The 22,900-nt window shown below is 37.8% G+C and overlaps 2 long non-coding RNA genes across 2 annotated transcripts; one reads left to right on the top strand and one right to left on the bottom strand.

Moving 5' to 3' along the window:
• The first annotated feature begins 42 nt into the window (after nucleotides 1-42).
• On the top strand, nucleotides 43-4,575 carry LOC122989866. Its single transcript, XR_006405189.1, has 3 exons — nucleotides 43-326; nucleotides 607-677; nucleotides 3,005-4,575. It is a non-coding gene; the product is annotated as an uncharacterized LOC122989866 (long non-coding RNA).
• On the bottom strand, nucleotides 573-2,152 carry LOC122989862. The gene is made up of 2 exons (XR_006405185.1): nucleotides 1,290-2,152; nucleotides 573-717 (listed from the first exon to the last, which is right to left on the bottom strand). It is a non-coding gene; the product is annotated as an uncharacterized LOC122989862 (long non-coding RNA).
• Nucleotides 4,576-22,900: the final 18,325 nt, after the last annotated feature.

Genomic DNA, 22,900 nt, shown 5'->3' with positions numbered 1-22,900 from the left:
CTGGCCCTTTATTCAGCCCCTCAGTTCAGCTTCTGTCGTTTTAGCTCCTGCCCCTCCTGACGAGCCCGCTCTGTTCTGATTGGTCAGCTCCTGGAAGCTTCCTCTGGCTCTGCAGGGTATGTAAACAGCTTATTTTTCTCGTTCTTTACTCGTAATGGCAGCTTCTCAAATACATCTGTACACGTCGGAGCCCGCTTCTGATCTCAAATATGAGAATGGACGACGTGAACAACACATGGAACAACCTTAGCAACAAAGACTACCAACGCACGGCTGTTTTTGAGCGTGCCTGAACAAGGTGACGTCATCACAATGAGGAAGTAGAGGTAACTTTGCAAACAAAGTGTCCAGAGCAGGTTGAAGCCCCCAGGGTTGGACTTGCAGGGAGTATTTTTTACATATGTTCACTTGAAGTTTTAGAACTTTGGCCATGTTTAACATAGACATCTGACATTATAACTGTATAGAAATAACAGAAAGTCACAAAAAGCATGACATTGCCCCTTTAAAATCAGTAAAATAAATGTTGAAAGAAAAGAAATCAGTAGCCAAGTAGCCAAAGGTGCAACAGGTTGTGGTCTCACATTATTTATTTTCCCCATAAAGGAACAAGGTGGATACAGGTGGCTGTGATGATGACTCTAGAGCCTGAGAGAAGTAATGCCTCTAATGCACAGGTGAGAGGGACTGAAGAGCGGAGCACATGATGATAAATGCCTACAAAAACACAAAATGACACACACATAAAGAATCCCTTCAATGAAAAGATGAAAGAAGCAGACACAGAGTGTACAATACATGTCAGACAATATGAGGAAATGTTTCTTTCTAATTCTGTTCTTCAAGGGAATCCTGAGGGGAAAACAAAAGATTCAAATGAAAAACTCCACTTTCATCTGGTGCACATTCATGACTACATTGAATTTGAATTCAATGTTTAAATATTAAAGCTAGAAACAATATAAAATAACAGTAAAAATGAGTTACCCCCCCCAAAATACATGAAAAGAGTGGATTTGCATTGGAAATAACCACTTGTTTTAAGAAAACATTTTCAGATCACAGTCTCAGATGGAACGAGCGGCCGGTTTAGATGGAATTTTTTTTTTTTTTTGCAGCAATTATAGGTTTGCTGTGAAGGCTGGATTGCTTTCAAAAGCTTTTTCTCTCAGGCTGAAATTTAAAATGTAAGAAGAGGAAAGTCAGACGCTGCTCGGCTCCATCTAAATCTGCATCCTCACTTGTGTCTCTCAGTGGAACAAAAAAAAAAAGATTTGGTTTGAGAGTACCTGACAGTTGCTGTGATTCCAAGAGAGAGAGAGTCTGAGAGATGTTATTACAGCACCCGGTGATAAGATGCAGTTCCTGGATCAATTGTAGTGTGAGCAAAAGTCAGAGGTCAGAGCATGCAGACAATAGCTGGAGCCTGGAGTGATGGTGATGGAGGATGAAGGAATAAAGAGGAAACACAGAGCAGAGAGGAAGTAAAACTGTGAATGAGAGCGGAGCAGTTTGAGGCTTTAAACAGACAAATCCTCCATGCGGAGGAGATAAAAAAGACAAAGTGAGGCAAGAAAGGATGTTTCTCTCAAACTGAATCTATATAGAGTGGCCGCCACCGCCGCTGCAGAATACCAATCAGAATTTTTCGGCGCTTTGTGCAGAGATTCATTCACTGTCTGCGGCTTGAAGATGAACGACCGAGAGGAGCCGAGTTTATCTGACGGATCAGAAGCTGCTACAGTAGAGAAAAACAATGAGCTGCACTTACTGTACTGCTGCGCTCAGGGCCTCCAAACCTGAAACCTCTAACTTGTAAGATACTCTGGATGAGCTTTATAAGACACTCACAACATAAAGGAATTTTGTTTCAGGTTATCCTTTTACCTTACATGATCTCAACAAATCCGTCATACTCCTGCCTGTCTTTGTATGAGTGCTACTAGAGTTTAAACCTGATTCAAACTAGGATTGCACTACTTAGTCACTCAATCAATCATACTTTATTTATGTAGCACATTTCAAAGTGCTTCACAGATGACTGAAAAGCTGATAATACGACAATAATACTTAAAGGAGTTACACCAACAAGACCTCCGCAAGATGCTGCCACACAATATTTTACTAAGTTTATTGTTACTTGATTATGATACCTGATCCGTTAGCACAATTTAGCTGATGTAGCTAACGTTAGCCTAGTGCTGTGTCTCAAATCGCATACTTCTGTACTTACACTTAACATTTTGAGTGCGTAAGTGCGTTCACACTGAAAAGTATGGGAAATGCAGTGGACTGAGTGAACCCGGATGGTGCACTCAAAACGGTCAAAAAGTTGGAAGTATGGACACTTCTCGCCCTCAATGGTCGCCATCTTGGCTACGTAGCGTAAAGGGAGGGACCATTCTTCAAACTGGAGATGGCGGCCGGGTACGTTGTAACTACGGTGAACATCTCCACATTATACAAATGTAAGTTATACATGTGTTTTTTAGCACTAAGCACCACTATACTGTTGTCAGATATAAGCCATCAGTATGTTTTTTGGGTTAATTTAGCAGTCTGTAATGATTTGGTAGTGCAAACGTTAACGCGAATGCTAACGCTAGCTAATGCTAATTTGCGATCGTCATTTCCGGTAAGTGCACAACGGCCGTGTTTGATTTGAGACAACACTACCCTGTAGAATTTGCTCACTACACCAGTAAGTACACAGCGTATATGAAAGTGTACTAACAGAAGTATGTGATTTTAGACACAGCTTAAGTGTGCAGTGCTCAGTGTTCCCAGTAAGCAAGTGTTAGTGTGGGTCTGAAGTAGCACAGCGTGTTTCCTGAGTGTGAAAGGCTCTCCTTATTTAGAAGGTCCTGGCTCCAAACTAAAGAGATGGTGTCAAATAACAGGAGCCGCTGTGTTTCAGTTTACCTCATTTATTAAGTGACTGTGCAGAACATGAGGTGAACTCATCAACGTGTATACTCTTTACAAGTCTCTCCAAATTTCCTAGTGTCCGCCAATCCTGGGACTCACCGTAGATGTCTGTCCTGTCGACCCAGAGGATTCACAACATAGCTGTACTCTCCTGATCTCATCCAGCTTCTGCCTGGATGCAGGTAAAGTGTTTTTAATGGAGTTAACATAAGAGCAGCCTCTGTGTCGCTATCCATGGTGCTGACTTTGTTCCTTCTCTCCCCAAAGTCACAGTTCTCAGAAAGTTCATATAGTCCACGTATAAAGTTCTCAGTTTTCTCATCTGGTTTCTGTGTCCGCTGATGGAACTGGGCTCTCTCATGTATGTCGTTCTTTTGCAGTACAAAGTACTAATCAAACTTTTTCAAGACGACGTCAAAGTCATTCTCACTCTCTCTCGTAGGGTATGTGAACAAATTAATTACATTCTCAGCCTCATAGCCCATAAATTAGTGTGCTCACTCAGACCTCTCCATCCTCCTCATTCAGCTTCAGCAGGGATCGTCGCTTCCAGGTTGACCCTTCCCCTGGCTTGTCGAAGCTAAAGCTCTCTGGCGGCTCCAAATTCCCTAGTATCCACCAATCCTGAGACTCTCCTTAGATGTGTTTCCTGTCAACCCAGGATTCACGACATAAGCTGTACTACATGTAAAGATGCACACTCCTACATACATCCTTGACAGATGGTGCTGACCATGACCTGCAACTCTCGGCTTCAAAACCGGCTCCAGTGCAAACCAACGCAGTCACACCTCGCTATGTCAATCTCTATACACAGTCTATGATTACACACAGCTTATAAACTATAAAGTTAAATAATCCTGTTATCCACTGGTTACTGGCCTTTGAATTTGTTTCTCTCAGGTGAATGTTGGGTGGGAGCCAGAAGAGGCATTTTGCCATTTAATAATGAAAATAGTCCAACTGCAGTTTGATCTTTTAAATGAGATAATTTATGTATTAACAGCTGCTGTGAGTGTCATCTCTTCAGCGGGTTAGTTGCTGGGGAGAATAACATGTCAGGTCACATATAGCTGGATTGTGTTCTTAATATGCTGACCAACAAACACTCAGACAACACAATATATTTAAATGAACTCTAGCAGCAGGGAGCTTGTGTGAGTGTTTGTGTGTGTGTTTGAACTGAACAGAGATCAGATGGAGCAGATGGATGGTGATTGCAGATCTGTGATCCACAGCAGATTAAAACAGAAGCTTCCGGCGTCATTTCACTTTCTGCTCATTTTGTACATTTTAATGTTAATTTTCTCTGTTTTTACCTGCATGCAGCGAGAGAAAGATGTTTTTAAAAAATCGGCTCATTCAGTCCCATTCAGTTCCAAATAATATTTGATATCAGAGAAAAAAAAACCTGATATATTTTGGAAGTTGGCCTCAGCATACAGTATTTCATTTTGTCCTCACAGGCAAGACCGATCGAGCGGCTACAGTGCTTGGCCTTCTTACAAATGTTAGAGAGTGGCACTGAATTGTGATCATGATCACTGTTTTTACTCTTTGGAGCCGTTTCTAAACACACTAATGTGTCCAAAACTCTTTATAGTGAAATAACACGTCCGCCAGTGGCTCATTAACATGTTTTTAATAGTTTTTGGAGGTTGGACGGAGGTCTACGGCACAGATGAATAAGATATATCAGGCTTTGCACACACACACACACACACAATACTTGTAAGCAGATCAGTTCATTGTTGGTTTGGTTCTGCACATGAGATTTGCTGACAATAAGAAAAACATATAGAAAATCACCAGCTTTATCCTTTAAATATTTAAAATGAAATTCTGCAATTTTGGCAAAATAAATATGAATTAGTGCATATTCTCTTTATGCATATATTCAAAAGGATATAGCAAGATTACATAATTAAATCTAACGCCAGAATCCACATGGCGTTGTCCGAAAATGAGTGTTAATGTGACAAATGCTCATTTTATCTTGTTATTTGTCAAAGTGGAAGAAAACCGGCATCTGGGACATCTGACAATGTCCAGATAAATTTATTTGGCCTTCTCTAGCCGAGTTTAAAAACCTATATGTCAGTGGTGATGCTGACCAACGAGAGCAATGAATTAGTCTCTTCTGATGGTCTGAATGTGCTCTGTTATGTTTTCCAGTTTTCTGGTGATAGAAAAGGTGGTAACATGCATCAACATGGGCTTGAACCATGTAAGTTGTGGTTACAAATACCCTCAACACCCCCACTGTTTTCATCCTTTATTTTTAGTCTCTGTGTTGGAGTGGAGGTCTTTAACAGCAAGTTGCAGTTAGAGTAGAGAGCATCATCATTATCATCTTCTGTTTTTTTGAGGAGTCAGCTTTTCCACTTCAGCCAAGCAAAAAAAAAAAAAAAAAATATGTGTGTACACACACACACACACACACACACACACACACACACACACATATATATATATATATATATATATATATATACATACACATATATGTGTGTGTGTGTTGGCTTGTTTTCAAATGTATGGAATTTCCCTTCTGGTTTTTGTATGTATAAACTGAAAGTGTATATAACAACCTGTGGATGGAAACAGATCCACTTACATTATCCTCAGGCTCCACTGCCACCAGGTCAAAGCTTAAACCTTCTCCTGCTCCTCTTTTCCTTTCTGTTATCTGCTCAGCCTCGTCCACCGGCTGACAAGGGATATTATTTATACCCTGGAGGTAGAAGAGTGTGTGCATATGTGTGTGTGTGTGTGTGTGTGTGTGTGTGTGTGTTTGTAAGTGCTTGCTCACACTGAGACACCACTCTAAGGGTCCTGACCAGGAACTAAAAAGGAACTTTGATCCGGTGGAGATCGGTCCATCAGGGCGAGTTTCCTCCGGTCAGTTCCGAGTCATTTATTAATCGACCAACCAGCTGGAGCCGAGTGGAGCGCCTGCTGGACGCCTCCCCTCCTGGGTTAATTTCTCTCGTTCTGAGGTTGTGTTTCCTGGATGCCTCCGATTGGTTGTGGATGTGGTTGATGTCGCTCAGGTGGTCACCACCTCGGATCTGAGACGATTCCTCTGCCTGCTGGTCTCATGTGTCTCATGTGATGAGACGGTTTAGTTGTGCCACCGTGAGGTTGACGTTTGTGACTGAGTAGACCTGCAATGATTAATCGATTAGTTAATCAAGCAATAATGCCAAACATTTTCTGCTTCCAGCTTCTTATATGTGAGGATTTGCATATATGACAGTTAATTGAATATCTGAAGGTTTTGGAAGACACCACCGCAGCCTCCAAGAAATTATGAATGCAATTTTTTTCACTTTTTAAGAATATTTCACAGACAGTAGTGATTAACTAAATAGTAATCATGCAAATAATCATCAGATTAATCGATAATGACGTGATGATAATGATAATGAAAAGAATTTCTTAGTTGCAGGCCTAGTTTTAGGTGAAATGTCTTGACAAATATTAGATGGATTATCATGAAATTCACGGTCCACTCAGGATCAGTTGTTATTACTTCAGTGATCTCTTGACTTTGCATCTAGCGCCATCGGCAGGCCAGAATTTTAATTTATCCAATACTTAAGTTTTTGAAATATTTGGTCAAAAAATAATGACATTCTGATCAGCTTCGTCTGTGCTTTGTGCTAAATAGCAACTTTTAGCATGCTAACATGCAAAATTAAGATGACAAACATGGTAATCATTCCTGCTAAACACCAGCATATTAGCATAATCCTTTTTAGCATGCTGATGTTAGCGTGCATACATGTCTTATTGTGGTTTTGCTTTTATTGTCAGACTGATTTATGTATTTTACATACTGTGTATGCTTTTTGTATCTGTGCTTCTGCTTTACATGTTCTAGTTAGTGTCTAACAATGCAGCTCAATGTGGTCTTATTCAATCTACATTTCTATTAACATTAATATCTTAAATGAATTTATTGTCTTGCATATCTTGTATCATGAGTCTCTGTATTGCATGTTCTAAGGATGTCCTGAATGATGTTTTTATTAATATTAATAAATATCATCTTATCATTTGTTCTGCATGCTTTTAAATGATCTCAGTAACTTTGTAATTTCAATCTCATTTTCAATTTTTAGGGTGACTCTATAACATCTGTCCAAGGACTACAGAGGAAAAATAGCCTCTTGGCTAACTCTGGTGCATTTACAGCAATGTTTATTAATGTGCACTGTCCCTGTTAAATAAACAAACAAATAAAATAAAATTAAAATAGCTTTTAGGTCAAAGTACTGCTGTGTCTTAAGTAAAGCTTCACAGAGCTGCTAGCAAGGCTGTAGATGCTTATCAATACACATGGAAAGTGTTTTTTAGAACATTGGCTTAGAAAAAGATACGCTTCCATTTAATCCAATGTATCAATCTACACAGACTGTCACCCCAAGTTTAGTAATGTCAGTTCAATAATTGAACATTGGCTCTAATAGATCTGTCCTTTTTCAAATCAATCATTCTTATATACATATAAAACTGATCATAACTACACTGATTCTGTGCAGTGATGACTGACTGAAAGAATTTCTGGTTTTGGCACAAGTTCTAAATCCATTAAACAGACTTTTCTACCCAGAGGCAGAAGGATGGGATAAACACTTAATATTTTTTGACATGAAAATGGTCCAATTAAAGGATACTGAATTGTTTTGTAACAAAACGCTGTATATCTGCAGATTCTTGCTGAGAGAAATTTATCAGCATGAGACAAACACAACAGTTCCTAATCAGAACTCTGCAAGCACGGAGGGACTCTGCAATTTAATACGCTCATCAAAAAACAGTAGTAAAACTAAAAATGAAAAGTTTATGCTGAGAGAGGCGCTAAAGAAAAAAGTCAGGGGGATCATTACAGACAAAAAAACAAATTCTAAATTTCTTATGTCCAAATGAAATTTTGCAAAGGTCCCCAAAGACTCATCTGTTTGGGAATTTATAAGTATATAAGACAACTATTTAAGCATTTGGCCTGAGGTGACCACTGGTGAAATACCATATAATGAGCAATACTGAAATGGATTTACACATTTTTTCACATTTTTACTTCCCAGAGAATAAAACCTCATAACATTTTAATGGCTTCAAGACCTTTCCACCAGGGCCACGGATCCCCTCAGGATAAAATGCTCCTTAGATCGATACTTTTGTCCATAGAAAAGTGAAAAATAATGGCTAAATATTTACGAAATTTGCTGATAATTCATAATCCCCAAAAGATAAATCATGCAAATCCTCAGAAATTGTGGAAATCAGTAGAGAGAAGTTCTTTTTTTTCTGGTAGGTGATGTATTTCTTGTTGGACAGAACGGTGTGGAGGAGGGATAATTTGAAACAAACAACCAAGGAAATATCAGAAAAGGTGAGAAGATATTTTTGATATGATAGGGGGAGCAGTAGGGTGAGATTTATCTTAAAAACTGTGATGCTTTATAGGTTTGAGTTATTGTTTGCATCTGCTGTGCTGAACCATTTAAGATTTCCTGTTGTCCCTGAATTTAAAGTTTCATTTCATTTAATTTTCATAGGGTCTTTAAAGCTCTTGAAGCACAAATAAATGTATATTGAAACTATATCCAAACTACATACTATACAATAATTGGATACAATAAAATAATTGTTATTGTACACTATCTTTGCAGTTAATCAATAAAATAAATAAATGTATTTTACAATTCTGTACTAAAACTACAAGTATAACCCAACAAGTATAGGTTAAGTCAATTTAACATCCAGCATATATTAGTCTGTGATGCTTAATGAGTCATTTGTCTAGTTTAACTCCTAAAATACAACTTAACTTGACTTATTAGCCAGCATGGATTAGTACAAGATGCAGAAATATTCATATGCATAAGTACAACAAGAGTAACTCAAGTAACAGTTTTAGGTCCTAATTTAGTTCTTGATACATAACTCTTCACTTGTAGCCCATCAGGTATAACTTAGTTCAACCAGTGCTTTAATATGAAATGCATAACTCTTCATATGTCTCTGATGTTTTGAGGATTCTGAGAAACTTCCAGGAGGTCTTTAACTGAGTTCATTATCGGAGTAACTGACGTTAAACCAGCGACTGCGCTGACACTCCAGAGGAAGATTTTATCTGAACTGGATGGAGGCTTTGTGTGTCAGAAGCTATTCTTCCCTCTCTCATCCTTCTCCCCCACCTCCTCCTCCTCCTCCTCCTTTAGTCCTCTGGGCCAATTTTTGCAGGCAGCGGGCGACGAGAGGAATGAGTCTCCTCACAGCGAGGTGTGGCGCTGAATGGGGAGAGGATGATGAAGGCTGGAGAGAGAAAAGAGACAACACTTCACTGTTTGGCAAACTGAGTGTAGAGGAGCTTCAGAAACCTTCTGCATTCCTTTGTCAAACTCGAGAGCACAGGCTCCATACTTGTTAACTGACACACATTTTTACTGCCTCCTGTGGACTCTGAAGTCATTTTTGTAGTCTTGCTTTTTGTTCATTTGGGTACAGAACTTCTTATTTAACACCTTAAATGCTCCTTTAACTTTTTATAATCAGATTAATGAAGAATGGTCATGAAAATAGCAAATTTAAGGTGTAAAACAAAAGTTCATTCAATTGAAAAATGAAGAAAAACTGCTGCCAGCTATAAAGTATCTATTTTTTACCCTATACTGTATATATATATATATATATATATATGTGTGTGTGTGTATGTGTGTGTGTGTGTGTGCATATACTGTATATAATTAGAAACTTTCACCTGGTTTTAACATGTTATCATATTATCACGTGAGATCAAACCTGGATCAGCAAAACATATATATACATATATACATATATATATATATATATATATATATATATATATATATATATATATATATACATATATATATATATCAAAACAGGTGTATAAACATGCAAAACATATTGCAATCAGGATAGTAATCAGATCTTAGCCAGTTTAATATGTGAATGTACAGTTTTCATTCTTAAATTGGCACAAATTCATATTTTTATAACAAAAATAAATCAAATTACTATGTGTAATGTTTCGCTACTAGTTCATACTAATTTCACTATGACTGTATAGTCTTAGTGTTTCCAGTTGGGTGGTGCCCAAATACAAATACATTATTTGGCAAAACACAAATAGTGGGGATTTTTTTATGAATATTAGTTTCATACAAATATTTTAAAAATTATTTGTTTTTGAGAATAAAAAAGAAACATGTCAGACACAGCGAACAGGTCAGTTACATCACTATCTCAGTGTCTCTCTGCTCCGCTGTTACGTCTATCAGCAGGTCTCAACGAGGGGAGTCACATCCACCTGCTACATGACGCACATTCCCTAATTTGGACATCAGTCCCGGAGTTGGGGGTGTTCCCCAGAGATAAAGCTGAACTACTGACACACACAAAGTGCTCCCAAGTGACTCTCCGTAACCTGTTGTTCCCCTTCTCCTTTCCATAAAGTTAGGTTGTAAAAAAATAAGCAATAAATGAAAAGTGCAAAGCAATAATCACCTTTGAAGTTCTTCCCTACATGTTACACACTGTGTTGTCTCTGTGTTATGGATGTATAAATAGGTAGAGGTCTGTCTGTTTATTCATGAACACTTATTGTAACACTTTAACTTTCTAAAATTAAAAGCATAATAAAAAAAAAAACAGGATTTTCCCTAGTTTCCAGCACCAGCAGGCAGCAGTTTTCATCAAACAAGCTCTGATAAACCCACTGTACACTACCTGCCCTGCAGCAAACAGCAGGCAGACAAAGTTAGAGACCAGCTGCTTAAGAAAACTGAACATGTAGCAGCTAAAGAGCCAGATATTTTTCTCAGGAGTTGGTTGAGACCAAACCAGAGCTAAAAGGAGAGTGAATATTAGACTTACATTCATCAGGTGGATACAAACATGACTCTAAAAGAAAGCTAATGTTACTCTGCGTCTTCTGGATGTGCTAACATGTTCCTCACATCAACTTTACAAGGTGATAATGTGCCAATGAAAAATCAATTAAAACTGCTTTAAGAAAAAAATTAATTCAGCGTTGAAAGGTCACTGAATTTTGCTGCTGCCGGCTTTCTTGAGACGCCTGCCAAAAAGCTACAGATGAGCCCTTCCTGTAAAAGAAAAATAAGTAGAGCCCATACAGCAGCATTGCTTCACTTGACCTGGGATGTGATATGTTTGTCTGCTAGCTCCAGCTACCTAATTTGCATGTTGAAATCTGGTTGAAACACTCACTGAATGGAGAACAAGAACACTTATTAATACCAGGTCCAAATGCAAAGACCCGTGATCATTTTCCAGATGACAGATCCAGATGATGTTAATCAGGAAACATTTTAAAGGAAACATAATCCCGCATGAGTTATGTTTTCTTTCAGCATGATGAGAAAATGTTAATTATCTGGCAAGTTGCAAAAATGTTGATACTGAACATATGAGTAAAATGTTTCCATGACATTTTTTTGCTAAAATATCTGAGCTTGCAGCACAACATCTGCTGGTAGTAACTACAGTACTATTAAACTTATTGATTGTTATGTTTATGCAATGGCAGCACATGGTTAAGTTTAGGATTTTAGTTAAATAGAGAAAAAGTCCACAGTAACTTGTAGCATGAGCCATGATGCTTTATTGCCTAAACCTAAACACAGTCTGGTGTCAACTTCCTATATTTTGTGCGCCTGCCATCCACCCCGACCTCCCCTTCGACTTCAGAGTGATATGTAGCGCTTCATTCATTCATAAAAACATCACCTGTGATAATAATCCAGGCAGCAAAACATCTGCTTACACAACATAAATGGGGGAAAAAAAGTTTTGTAGTATATAATTTATAGGAGACAGAGTTCGTCAACAGATGATCACAGAACTATTAGCCTGTTTGCACACTTAGATTTAGTTATTGTTGTATGTTTGGAAAGCGATAGGTTTCATTCTGAGTTTTGAATTTTAGTGGTTCACAGATTGTTCTTGGGGCTGCAGAGAAACACAGGCGATGGTACATAAACTGTATTTTATGAAATAGTTTCCAAAGAGAAACCTCACTCTTTGTCTGTGTGCGTGCGGTTTTGGTTTGTTTTGGTGTTCAGAGACTAAAAGCTTTTCTACTTTGCTTCTATTCAGAAAACAGAGAGGAGAAACTACACACACTCACACACACACACACACACAGCAGGTTGTGTCTCTGCTTGTTTTCAGCATCGATTGCAGAGATCGACCCGCAGAACCTCACAACATCCAGTCAGCAACTGACCGACTGCTGCATTGATCCTCTGCTTCACTGACTGACTGATTAAAAGCATGACACGACTGTTTCCTGCCTGGTTATTAACTGACTGACTGGTTTCCTTTTCAAATTGCTCCGTCACTTCACTCGACCTGCAGCGCTTTCCTGTTTAATCCTGCCTGTACTCTCTTGATTCTTCTCATTCATTCTCTCTCTGTGATTCATTTCCAGTTGTTTTTTTTCTTTTAGGATCAATGAAGGTTCCTCTAATGTTCTCTAATGTTAAGACCCAGACAGAGAAAGCGTCCTGTATGCAGCAGGCCGCAGGTTTGATCACCGCCGTAGGTTGTCTTTCAGCGCTATTAGAGAGTTCGGACGTTAAAAGGATTGAAGGGTCAATAGCTCGCTGTGAGACCGCGCTCGATCGACAGGCTGATAAAAGTTCCTGATTGGCCAAGAAATGTTTCCATGGATTCATACGGAGAGGGATGTTTGGGGTTTATTTGCAAAGCTCAAAGGTATATTGGCTGTTTCCTGTTGGTTTTATAGAATGAAGACGATGAGATGCAACGTGACGGGTGACTGCTGCTCAAAGAGAAATTACAGCATGCGTATATACTCCAAACTCAACATTCTTCAACCTTTTAGTCGGTAAAAAAATTCTCTTCAATTTTCTCATGAAGTGTTTGGGTTGAGAGCAGCCTCGGGCTACAAAAACACATCAGATGGAGAAATTCACACATTTGTTTTTTTCACAGGGAACCTCAGCTTCTGCCATTATGGCGAAATACCAGCACGCTTTAACATGACTGATGTTTTTGTGGACTACTAATGATAAACTCTCCGCCTGGTGAGAATAAATGAACAGGAAGGGAGGCGGAGTGCTGCTTCTTATTTATTTCTCTGGGGTTTTTTTTTTTTTTTTTTTTATCAGCGCGGGGCTTCAGAGCTGCATGTTTTCACGGTGAAGTGGTAATTTCTTCGGGCGGAAGCGGATTGTTTCCCACCTTTGCTCGCTCGTCCTCCCACTCAGAGCTCGTCTGGAGCTCAGCGCTGGCGTTTTTTAAAGCTGTTTTCTTGTGGCTTTAGTCGGCGAGGGCAATCGCACAAAGACCCTGCAAAATCACATAAAACCCCCCTCTTTGAAATTCTTCAACCACTGCACGCTTTTTTAACAGGCGCGTCAGAAATGCAGGAAGACACAGCAATGTGAAGAGGGATCACATTAAATCCCAAGTTGAAACAGTTGTAAAGAGCGACCGATCAGGTGACTCTGTTTGGGATTTGATCTACTTTAATGGTACTTTTGTCGTATTATTGTATTCAAATACAGTAAACATCCATGTTTAGGAGTCTCTCCCAATAAAAATAAACATACTTTTAAAAAAATAAAAAGAAAGGGTTGATACTGAGCTTTATTGAGAGCTTGATTAAATATGTACAGTAGATGTTTGAACATTTAAGTGAAGGACCCAACTAGTGGTTCTGTGCTCTGTTCCAGACCAAAATAACTGAACAATTATTGGATAAAATGTCGTGAAATTTGGTAGAGACCTTCATGATGCCTGGAGGATGAATCCTGACAGCTTCGGTGATCCTTTAACTTTCTGTCCAGCAGAACCAGCAGGTCAAAGGTTTCACTTATCCAGTAATGTACCTTGACAACTACTTAATGGACTGGCACAAAATCCATCATTCACGGCTCCCGTTCCATCACACAGGAACACTAACCAAATGGTAGGTAATATCCTAAGAAATGAAAAATATATGTTAAAGAATAAATGATGAATGGGTCTCTCTCATTTCAGTCAATGCAAACTTGAGTGTGAAATCAAATATGGCATAGGATTTCTTCTACCCTTACTGGTTGGAGCGCTGCTTAGCAACAGTGCTCACAGTGCTAGAGGACATAGTAATAATAATAAAAAACTTAATTTGTACAGCACAAAAAGTACATTGCAGAGAAAAATAATGGTGACACTTCCTATGAAGCCCATGTCTATAATGCATTATACACATATTATAATGCATTATAATCTGTACTGTATAATTATATTTATAAGCACTCATAAATCTTAACACATTATAAAGCATTTTATAATGACTTATAAGGTCAAGTATCATAATACTTCATATTTGCTGGTCACTTGCTGATATTTTTTGCAAGGATCATAGTATTATCATATATTATAATTCTCATAGTCTATCTCCTTGTCTCTCTTTCTGGACCTCACCTTGTCACTCTCTATTCTCTGTGTTCCCTCTGTTACCCTCCAGGTCCTGTGTTCCCTTCTTTGTCCAGCAGATGTCCTCAGTTTGTTCCCCAATTGCAACCAAGTGTTTTCTCTCAGCTGTGCTTCGACTTGATTATGTTCCTGTTTCATTGTCTAGGTTCTGTATTCTAGGTGTAGTATGTTCTGTCTAGTTCTCTTAGTTCTACGTGTATCATGTTCCCTATTTAGTTGTATTTCCCTGTCTAGTCTTAGCCTGCCCCAGCTGTTTCTCTTTGTAGCTACCCCCATGTGTATTTTAGTCTTGTTTCCCCGTCAGTCTTGATTGTAGAATCGCTGTTAGCTTGTCTCACCTCTACCTACCTGGATATAAATTCCTTGTTAGCTAGTGTTACCTGCACCTGCCAAGAGAGATTCACTGTTGACCTGCCCGTATGTATCTTTGAGTTCTCCTGGAAATAAACCTTTGTTAAAACCTAAAATAAAAAAATTAAATTAAATTAAAATAAAACCTTTGTTTGAACATTTCATTTCATCCTGCACTTGAGTTCACTTGCTCTACTACTATAACAGTTCTGCAACTACAACAGTTCTATCCTTTTTTTGAATAGTATTCTTGAGAAGTGTATTTTTTCTTTTTGTTTTTGATATTGAATTTAATCTGACTTTATGTTTTAAAATCTGACACATGTGTTACGTCATGTGTTCTTGGGACACAAGTGTACAGATGCAATTTGGCTTGCAAGGCATCAGCCTGTTACCATTGCTTCAAACATTGAATAACTGTAAACCAAAAAGCAAGATTTATTTTACACATCAGAAGATGTACCAACATAAGACCCCCAGCACCAATCTTTGAACTTCCAGCCCCAATTTCAACCCAACCTGTAGTCAGGAAACCACAGGTTATAGTAAAAAAAAAAGTAAAAAGGCATAAGCAAAGGTGACACATGGAGAACCACACAGACATTACAAATGAACATCACCTTCCAAGCCAATGTGTAGACTTGGAGCATGGTTTCTTTGCCGTCTCAAAAGCTTTCAGGGATTCAAGTATTCCAGTTCATGTGACAAGGAAAACAAAGGGTTCGAGCAAACCGTTGTGAGGTTGATGACTGTGCAGTGAACACTGAGATATCTGTGAAAAGTGGACTTATTGCCTTTCATTGCAAGCATGTGCGCTCAATTGATTATTGTTGTTCTTATCCAGAGATGAAAAAAGAGATGGCAATCATGATGACGAGCAGCTTGATTCATTCTTGTTTGGACTCATGAAGACAACACCAACTTCTAGACAGCTGTGGGATGATGTTGCCTTTGTTTTCAATGTACTTTTGCCTGAGGTAAAACATGTCACTACTGAATATTGTAAATGATTTCACATCACATATCCATATCTCACATTTGTAGTCTTAAATAATCTAGTAGCAGACGACAATTCAAATCCGCAAATCTCAATCATGAGATATTTGGATCTCAATTATCTCGATCAAACTCATTCGAATCATTCGGATCAGTAGTTGTAGAAAAGTGAACCTGGGTGTTGGCACAACTTCACTGAAGGCAAAATGTAATTGTGCTATATTCTGCTACAGACCACTGTCCTCAGCCTTGCAGAGGTGCACTCCCTCTCAATTCAAACGTCTAAGGAAAGGTACAAACAGAGATCACAATTTGAAATGTGGTAAGATGAGGACATAGAGGATCGATAATGCTATAATGAAGTACATAATAATATCTACAATACTATTGGTTTCCTCACTCACTGTATTCTTTTGTGCCAGTGAATTGGAACTGTTGGCCTCAATCTCCAACACACTTTGAGTGAGATGGCAATGGAAGAACTTACCATTTTTAAAGAAAAAAGTGGAAAGCACCCTCAAATCTGAGGATTTTCTAAACAGACTGTAAATCTGCTTTATTAGGTGCAATAAATTCTTTGACACACTCTCTATTTAAATTATTTTACATTTGTTCAACTTTTCATTCCTCCAGGAAGTGGAGGAAGGCAGAAGAGGGGTAGCTATTATAAAAACAAATATTCATTATTCAGGTGAGCCAGTTAGCTCCAATTGTGTAATGCTATGAATATATTTTTATTACTCAGTTTATATAAATGCTCTACATTTCTCTGAAAAGTGATAAATAAATATGATCATTATATAAACTGATGCAAATCAGTTCACCGGTTACCAGGCTGTGGATGAGCCAGGAATAGTAGCAATCAACACAACATGGTATTAATCGCATCAGTATGTGATTTATAGTGTGTATTTGTGGTATCTAGAGTCATATGTCAAGTCAGCTGTTAAAACTTGTTTCAGCTCTAATCAAATGATCAAAGTATCAACAGACAGCAACATTTTTAATCAACATTTTAAACAGGCACACCAATTGCAAACTCAAGGCTAACTTTATTTTACAATAATGATCTTATGAATATTTATTATTAGCTTGCTGTATCATCAGAACCTCTTTGGTTGAATCAAATGAAGCAATGGAAATCCCTGTAGTGTTGGCTTAAACCGTACAAAACAAACAGATGGAGTATAATACTGTGAAATGATTTGCTGAATTACAAACTGATTGACAGCTGGTTCAGGAAGTGTATTTTTTAAATTAGTTTTAAACTGTCAGAGGATTGTTAGCCTCTGATTGGCCAAATTTAAAAAAAAAAAAAAAGATTCACAGTTACCACGCTCATTCAAAGTCTGCAGAGACACAAACTTGCTCCTGTCGATGTGTTAGGAAGAAATCCAGCGTCATTGTTTCTTTTGACTTTAATGGAAGTCACTTTCTTGGTCTGAGTTAATCATGTTTTTTTGTTTATTTTACACCAATGCTAGTTTTTGCAATGTGGCTAAGAAGATTGGCCACCAACTGATGAGTTTGCGTCTTTTTTTTAAACTTAATTTTTATTGTTTTTCATTTAGTAACCACCAAACAAACATAAGTCATTATCTCAGTGAGATAATTAACATATCGATACCACTCAGGATATCATTCAGAGGTTCAAGTGAAGTCTCTCTGATGGTTCTTATAAGCAGTCTGTTTGTCCCATTTCTCATTAAATTCCAATTGTTGAATTCTCAGTACATGTTGGAGTCTTTCCATATGGAATAACTCTTCAACAGAGAGAGCTAAAGGTTAATATGACTACTGACCACCTTTCCATATCTTTAAATATCTTCCTGATTTAAACGCCTATAATTAGCTTCATACAGTTTTGTTGTTATTTGTAATAATCACTGCTAGATATTTTATTGTTTTTGTGTTCCATCTGAAATCATATGCTTGTTGGATAGCTTGTGATGGGGAGTAATTTATGGACATAACCTTTGTTTTTGCCACATTGAGTTTGTAACCTGAAAAGTAATTATAAGATTCTAACAATTTTATTCATTTAGAGAGACAGACTGGTTGTTCAGAGTAGATCAATACATCATCTGTAAATAACCCATGTTTGTGCCTCCACCCACCTCCACCCCTTCGATGCCTCCATGTTATCATATTGCTTGAGCCAAGGGTTCAATGACAATCATGAAGATAGTGGGTGACAGACAGCACTCCTCTCTGGTAGATCTTTTCAGCTTAAACCAATTTGTAAGATTATTATTCTTGCCCTTGGATTTTGATAGAGTGTTTTAATGCAGTTTACTAAGTCTGTATTAAAAACAATTTTTCTAGGCAGAGGTATAAAAACTTCCAGCAAATGCTGTCGAAGGCCTTTTCTACATCTAAGCTAAGTAGCACTGCACATTCTTCCTTTCTTTGTACTTCTTCAATTATATTTAGTGTCCTTCTTATGTTGTCTTGTGTTTGGTAAATTAGCCTAAAACGCTTTTCCAAGGCATACCTACAATAATTGAAAGCTGTTCTTGAACCATTAGGAATACATACATGGTTTTGGTCTCTTTTGAAAGGTAACACTCTGAAGTTTTTTTTTTTTCCCAGCAGCCAAAATCACTGCAAGTGCTACTGGCATTGAGTAATAGAAGTTTGAACACATTGAAGTAGAAAGCTTTTATTTCCACCTGAATTTTTTTTTCCAAACAGATGCCTGCAGATGAGCTATAGCTGGGACTTATTAGCTGTAAAACACAATGGGACCACAGCATGGAGCCTTACCTAGTCCAAGTTTAAATTTAATAACAAAAAGAAATGAATATTTTACATATATTTTTCGATGGGTATTTCTAGGCATCTTCCTTAAAAAGGCCATTTAGATACACCATATAACCCCTGCCTCAGAGTAACTGAAGCATAAATACATTATAGTGCTTTGTTCCCTTCTTGAAACTAAACTTTGTGCAAATAAAAGAGTCAAAACAAATGCTATGGTGGAAAAGCAGTTCATATAAAAAGTAACACACAGCAAACTAGTAAAAATTTACACAATATCCATGTTGTGGCGTTATAGAAACCACTAAAGCTCCATATGGTCATTTTCAGGATTTGATTGCCTAATCAAAGCCGCAGTCATCAGCAGAATCTGTTCCTACTGGCTCAGTCTTTACACAAAAGAAGAGGGGCAGGCACTTCCTTTCAACTCTCATTGGCTATTGTAGGCTGTGGAACAGACATGGAAGCTCCTATTGGGTCATATGAGGTGTCAACTGAAAAGTCAGAGTGCAGCCGCCATTTTCATACCAAGATGTGGCTAATGTTTACATGCTAAGATGAGTTATGACGGAAAATATGAGGAAGATTAGGACATCTGCCTGCTAATTTGAAATGATGCATCAGCTGTTCATGAATATTTACTGATTGTACCTGCTGTTGTGACTGTATCTTGAAATGGTTTGCATCAATCAATCAGCTTTGCAAAGATGTGTTGCATGAGTACCCACATAAAGATAGGAGTTGTGTGCATAGTATAGTTGTGTACTTAAGAGTGTGACAGCCTACAGGTGGGCCGTCAAGCCGTTAAAGGGTTAATAAAACCTGATTGGTCCTCACTGATAAATTCTGACATGAAGGTCTCGAGTCCCTTACCTTCCTCAGGGATTACTGTGATTAAGGCCTCTTTCCATGAAAGAGGGATTTTGCCTTTTTTCAGGTTTCACTGAATAACAGCAGGTTTAGTTCCTTCTTAAAAAATTTTTTGTACCATTCAGGTAGCCATCACTTCCTGGAGCCTTGTTAGATTTTAATTTATTGACTGCATCTTCCACTTATTTTGCAGAGATATATGAGTTTATAGTTTCGTTTTGTTTTTCCCCTATAGCTGGTAGATCTAATGAGTTTAAAAAGTTTGTTATTGATTTACTCATCCGCTGAAGCTGTCTGTGAATGCAACTTTCATAATAATTTTCAAATATCTTATATATCTCTCCTTGTTCAAATTCTAATGTTTTGCTTGTAGGATCTCTGATATTATGGACTGCATTCAGTAGCTGTTTCTTCCTTTTTCATCTGGCTGGTAGTTTTGTTGCTTTGGGACCCGTTACATAATATGTTTCTTTCAGGAATCTAATTTTCTTTGCTTCTTTAATTTGATGAAGTAATCCCGGGTCATTTGAACTTTTATGTTGCTGTTCTAAAATTTTGAGCTCTCTTATCTTTTTCTGATGTAATTCTAACCTAGTTTTTTTTATATGCTGTTTCAGATATTTGTTTTCCATGCGTAACTGCCTTCATATTATCCCAGAGGGTAATGGAGTCTACCTCCCCATTATTGTTCTTCTCTCTGTACGTGTTTATTTCCTTTTTGATCTCCTCTTTAAATCCCGGATCATTTAAGATACTAACATTCATTCGCCAGGATGTATTTTATTTTCCTACTGTTTAAGTTTAATGTCAGGTACAGGGCGCTATGGTCTGATTAATCCACTACTCCTATCTTGTATTCTTCTGCTCTAAATCCATCCAGTATATTCCTGAAAAAATAATCTATTCTTGTATATACTGACTGTGGGGCTGAGTAGTAAGTGTTATCCTTCTTGAGTGGGTGTCGTAGGTGCAGCCATACAATAAGGCATTTAGCATATCAAAGTCCTGGATCTGGGCAGGAAGTGAGGTAATTTTGGTCTGAAAAGGTGGGAATTTACAGTAGAATTGCACACCACCAACATTGGAGAACTTCAAACTGGAGCAAGGAACAAAGAATGATAATAGGAGTTTTTTAAAATTTATTTTCATGTTGCAATCTCATTATTTTTATGACATCACTAATGCTCAGAATCTCCTCTATCCATTTTGTCCATCCATGTGTTAAAAATAAGTGGACATATAGACAAAATCTGAGTTGTCAAAGGTGTAAATTGGCCCAGGGGTGGCACACAAATGGGGGTGTTGAGAGGGGACAGACTTTGAACACCTCTAAACTACGTGATTGAGTAGAAACTCCTGAACAAAATATTGACCTACAGGATCATGAGTCCTGAGCTCCAGCTCAAGTTTAATGTTCTACTAGTGATCACTGTACAGATTGTAACCTGTCTTTCTCTCTTTCACTTAATTAGTGTTAACATGTGATCGGGGAATGGAACAGCCGGCCTGGCCTCTCGAGGGCGAATCATCGCCACCTGCGCAGTCTTTACCCACAATGCTCTTTTAAGCTCAGGAGGAAGAGTGATGGAGAGAAAAAAAAAGGCACGAAGGGAGTTGAAAGAGTGATTATCTATCTCTTTCATTTCAAAAAACTGTTTCCTGCTTTTAGATTTTATGTTTAGAAAGTACAAAAGTACTTTAAAGATCCCCTGTGCTGCTAAGGAGGATAATGAGCGACACTGTCCAATTTGATGCTCAAAGCTCCATTTATGCCTTCCTGTCGTGTCCCCTACCATCAGTCGGAATTGGTCTCTTTTGACTGTGAAGACAGTCTTTGCTGAACTTTAGCCAAGTAATTTAAGTTGCTTAAACTTAACCAGACTTTAAGCTGCATTGACACCCATGGGCAGAGTATGATGCAATGGGCCCCTTAACTCAGAAATATTAACTTATTTAGAAGCAAATTAATTAAGAAAGGTCCACACCACAGACAGAATCGTGTCAGTAATATTTTGCAGGTTAACCATTAATTCAAAGTGCTGTAGTTGAAATTTACATCTGAAGTTCAGTATTTTATTCATGTTGTAGATGAATAAACTGTCAAAATCATTGACAGAGCCCTCTAGTGGGTGCAGTAACTGTGACTCCAGTTCTAGAGATTCTATTGCTATTTCCTATCGCCAGTCAATATTAGTTTCTTTTAACCACTTAATCCACTTTGATCATTCCCTAACCTTAACCACATGGTTATTATTGTGACCATGACAGCAATAGCCTCCAAATCTTAACAAAGTTGTAATCATAACCCAAACCACGATGTTTCTCTAACACTAACCAAATCATGTTTGTGCCTGACAGTCAACGTTGGTTTCTTTTAACCATTACTGTGATGGTTCTGTAACCTTAAAGTCACACTGAAAGGACAGTTTTAGGTTCTGTACTTATGACATATTTCCCAGCGAAACAGAATATGTAGGGGATGTACAATTACAAGAGGGACTTATATCCTTCAGGTTTTTTTTTCTTCTTTTTTCAGTGCCCCAGATATTGGACTAAAGAATTGTTTTTAATTTACTATGATTTGATTCAAATCCTTCAGATGTGATTGAACTGCTATAAAGCAGGTGTGGCTTGGTGAATACAGTGTGATATGGAGCTATAGAGGACTGCTGGCCTTCACACACAGTGAGGTCTTATATGATGGTGTCAAGATCACATTTAATTGGATGCATATTTGTGTATTTCAAGATGAGTCATCAAACATATGAAAACCTTTTACAGGAAGAGAAAAAACTGGAATTTTGAAACACAAATACATACAAATATATACAAAAACATCTTTGGAGCCATTTCTAAACAAACAAATGTGACATAATGTTGGTAATGAAGGAACATGTCCATCCAGTTTTGTGGTGTGGCTCACTGACATGTTTTTGATAGTTTTAGGACAATTACAGAGGTCTACAGTACAGAGGAATAAGATATATCAGGCTTTGAATACACACAAAATACTCAGTAGATCAATTTATTGTTGGTTTGGCTTTGCACATTAGATTTGTTGACAATTAGAAAAATATAGAAAATCACCAGTCTTATCCTTTAATCACTGCAGTGTCAGATCAGAAAACATTTTTAGTTTTGCAACAGTGAATTTTAATGGTTTTTGGAACTGATAAATGATGCCGTCTGGCCATTAGTGGTGTCAAATCAGAAAAAGGCTTAAATTTGTCATACTGGAGAGCACTTAAAAGCAATTTTTTTTGCATAATTTTTTGGTCAGCAGCAGAGCCAAGGACAACACCTGGACACACTGACTTGTATCAGGCATTTACTGGTTAAAAATTGTTTTCAAGTACACTCTGTTAGGAGTATACAGGAAGAAAATTGCATTGTACTTATGGATTGATTCACTTATTTTATTTATTCTGCTCGCCATATTTCTGTACGCCCATACTGAAGCTAGAAAAGCTCATAGTGAAATTGAGGCTTCTGA

The sequence above is a fragment of the Thunnus albacares genome, chromosome 10, assembly GCF_914725855.1.
Source record: "Thunnus albacares chromosome 10, fThuAlb1.1, whole genome shotgun sequence".
NCBI classification, from domain to species: Eukaryota; Metazoa; Chordata; class Actinopteri; order Scombriformes; family Scombridae; genus Thunnus; species Thunnus albacares.
This window is presented reverse-complemented; position numbering and strand designations above follow the sequence as displayed.